Source organism: Rhea americana, unplaced genomic scaffold, assembly GCF_003343005.1.
Source record: "Rhea americana isolate MKP2758 unplaced genomic scaffold, rheAme1 scaffold_54, whole genome shotgun sequence".
Lineage (NCBI taxonomy): Eukaryota > Metazoa > Chordata > Aves > Rheiformes > Rheidae > Rhea > Rhea americana.
The window spans coordinates 2,794,328-2,798,518 of record NW_028186690.1 but is presented as its reverse complement, the minus strand read 5'-3'; positions in this window follow the sequence as shown (position 1 = coordinate 2,798,518).

Here is a 4,191-nt window from a genome sequence, read left to right as displayed (position 1 = left end):
ATAATTTTGGTGAGATGATCTTCTGGAGTATAATCACCATGGGCAAAATTGATTTGCTCACAGATATCAATTTCGTGTCGGTTTTGATACTCTTAAAAAAATGTTACCTGGTGTTTAGCTCTCAGTCCTTAATGACATAGGTCTCCTGTGAGCTCCATGTGCATGTATGAGACATGTATCATAGAAATGTAATGGCCCTGGATGTCTATGTGAGGGCAACTTCATCTCTACACTGACCATAGAGGGATATTAAGAAATAAGGTGTCTACATACAAGCTAGGGGATAAAATTAATTTGTCTAAACAGAGACATCTTTGAGATCCCAGGGTACCTGAAAAACCCACACTGGCTTGGTAGATATGACACTGCATTTATGAATGACACATAGCTCTTCCAGAAGAACAGCTGTAAGCTGTGAGATGAATTCTCAGAAGATAAATAATGGGAAATCTGGGTATCTCAGTGGGTGCTGTTATCATTCTTTCTGATGTTAACAAAATGCTATGGGCTTGGTACTTTATTTTCTTCAATTTGAGGTCATAGACAGAAGGATCTGTGGGATGATGGGCAATGAGTAATGTGCTTCGTCGTTTATGGTGTATTTAGTTGTTTATGTCTCCATACAAATACTTTGGTGTATAATAGGACATATGTCCTTTCTGAATTTTCGTCAAATGGCTTCCTTCTTCATGCTGTTCAGGTTCCAGCAGACAGGAGAGGGAGAGTAGAGGATAGCACTTGCTGAAATGCTAACCTTTCAGATTTTTGCACAATACAAATAGCAGAGATTTTCCATAGTGGTGCATAGCCCAAAACAGGGGAATAATTTCTGAATTGCCATAGACTACAGTATCCTAAACTTACAGCTGCTTAATGACAGAAGATAATTGAAAAAGGTATTTTTTCTGTAAACATTTTGTCCTTCCAATAAACAAAGAAAGACCAAGGAAGGCTCTTCCTGCTTTTCCAAAATAGTCCTCTGGTTCAGTCTTGTAGTAAAGTCTTGAGATTTAACCATCTTGAGGAATAAGATGCAAAAAACAAAAGGCATATAATTGGAATAAACAAAAGGCACAACGTCCATAATAACAAAACTATTCCTCCATTGTTTTCAAGTTGTTCCTCTAAACTGTAGAAAGAAAAGAAAATTTTAGGTATATCACTTAAGATTTTTTTTTTACAGCATAAAAGGCATATTTTTCCCTAGATTCTTTGAAAAGGTTGGTGTCATGGTCAAAATTAAAATCAAATACATAAGCAAAATCTCTGGTACTTTGTAAAACTTCACCTTGATGGTTAAATTTTGGCAATGCTAAAAACAGCTGAATGTTGGATTCAGATCATATTGTAGAATGCTGAGCAATTCTAGTAGTAGTGTTATAAACCACACTCATAATTAGGTATATTTTTTGTCTGACACTCTCTCTGCACAAATATGCATATATTCCATCTGTGTTTAAGTGAGTGTGTGTGTGTGTGTGTGTGTGTGTGTGTGTGCACATTTGTAGAAAAAGAGAAAAAAAAAGAGTGTACATACATTCTTTTTTGACTATATAAAAGGAAAAATATTCTGAGATGGGAGGAATTTTTTAAAGGAGCTGGCCATTATCCATCTCATACACAGTTACTCCATACAAACCTGTAGAATTATTTTAAACTAATATTTAGGAATAGAAAACTACTCTGTTTACAGCTTTTCCCTTTTGTTCTTATTCTCCCACTCCTATGGTAGGAAACTGTTGATAATATATTTCAGGCCTTTTGTAACTCAGTTCTTTTAGGAAATCTCAAGCTTATAACGTTCCATTATACACAAAAATTTCTCAAAACCTGGTCTCATCATTAGCCTATATGTGTTTAGACACAGTTGGATATGTCTTTAGAGTTTCAAATAATTGATATTTTGTTTTTTTAATGCTTCTGGTATGAAATATATGTGAGAAAGACTGTTACAATGGCTTGTTAAGTTACTGATATTATCGGACAATATTGCTTCAGAGATTCAAAGAAATATCTTTTCAAGACACATCTAAGCATTTTTTATTACACTAAGCAGTGTTAATTATAAATAAGTCATCAGGGTCTCCAATATAACAAAAAAATCTCAGCAAGATGACTATTTACAAGAATCTTCTTCTCTTAATGGAAATATAGTGGAAGATTTTGTATTTTAATCCTACTGGGCAAATAATATATAGACTTTCAAAGTAACCTTTATGCTATTGATGAAATACTTTTTTTGAAAAAAGGTGAGATAATGCTATTGCCCACATTGAGACAGAAAAACTAAAGTTAGTTTGTTTTTCATAAAATTGTTATARCAAAATACTAGTTGGCATATAGAACCATAGAATCACAGAATCAGCAAGGCTGGAAGGGACCTCTGGAGATCATCTAGTCCAACCTCCCCGCTCAGCAGGGTCACCTAGAGCATGTTAGTCAGGGTTGCATCCAGGYGGGCCTTGAAGATCTCCAGAGAAGGAGACTCCACCACCTCTCTGGGCAACCTGTGCCAGTGCTCCGTCACTSTCACAAGGAAGAAATTCCCCCTCACGGGGAATATATAAAAATATATAAATTTTTTCCCCCCATGAGAAATATACTATTTCCAAAATGGTTGCGAGTATTTCATTAAATTTGCTGAATATAGTAATGTCACATCTGTTTCAATACTGCAAGATATTGAAACTCATTAATCTTTCCTGGCATATTACTAATGAATTTTACAGGACTAATTGTATGTTTTATAATTAGTAGAAATAATGATCATATTTTTCAATTAGAAGCTTTAAATAGTTCACGCAAGTTATTTACACGCTTTTAATGACATAATTGCCAATATCTTAGCAGGAGTCTATGCACGAAAAGGCAATTGATTAAAGAAAATCACTGGAAACCAAAGGAAATTTTCTTTTCATCAGAGTTTTCCTATCATTTTGGAAAACACTAATAAATGAATTCCAAGACTGAAGTAGAAGATTTGTTAGAAGATATCCTGGAAGCCGTGTCTAAGTACATGCAAGACAAGAAGGTGGCCAGGAGCAGTCAACACAGCTTTACCAAGCACAGACTTTACCTGATCAARTGCACAGCTTGACTTTGTGTACCTGGGCAGAGTAATAGATTGCTTTCGGTAAGGCCTTTCACATGGTTTCCCATACCATTGCTACAGCAATACTGACAAAAAATGGACTGGATGACTGTGTGGAAAACTGCTGGGCTCAAAATATTGAGATAAGGAATCCAAAGTCCAGCTGATGACTGTTTACTAGTTGCACTTAGTGGCAGGGGTTAATACTAAGTTAGATGATATTTAATTTGTTTTTTAGAGACCTAGGCAATTGCATGTAACATCCACCAACAAGTTTGTAGGTGATACCACCGGAGAGTGGGGCTACAGTGTGTTAAGAGAGCTATGCGGGTTTGACAAATGGACTGGCAGGGATCTCACAAAGTTCAAGAAAGGTGAATGCTTGAAAGTGTTGCACTTGAGATGGAATAACCTTGTGCAGCAGCTGACTACTCAGAAAGCAGTTTTGTAGCAAATAACCGAGAGTCTTGGTGGTAAGCAAACAATATTACAATATTAGTCTGCAGTGGGTCTTTGTGGGGAGGGCCAACTGTATACTAGGCTGTAGCCTGCAGACCAGAGGTTATTCTGATCACTGTGGCACCTTGTGCCACCACATCTGGAGTACTATGTCCAGTTTTGGGTTTCTCAGTGCAAGAAAAATTTTTACATGTTGGAAATGGAGTGCCACCAAGAGGATTCAGGGGTTGGTGCATGGCATACAGGAGAAGCAGAGGAGAAGGGATTTGTTCCGTTTAAAGAAGAAAAAGTGAAGTGGTGGATTTTATTGCTGTCTTTGGCTAACTAGTAGGAGGATATAGAGAAGACCAGCCAGACTGTTCTCAGAAATACACAGTGATATGGCAAGAAGCAATGGACAGAAGTCGGAACAGGGKAAATCCTGAATAAAAGTAAGGAAAAAAAAATTCACAATATGAGAGTCATCAAACACTAGTTGGTCAGARAGGTTGTAGGATCTCCATCACTGAAGATATTCAAAGCTGGACTGGACAAGGCCTTGAGCAACCTGCTTTAGCTGAAGCTGCTCTGAATAGGAGGTTGGACTCCGGGGTCCCTTTYGAACCTATATGATTCTATGAAAGTAATTTTTATTTTGTATA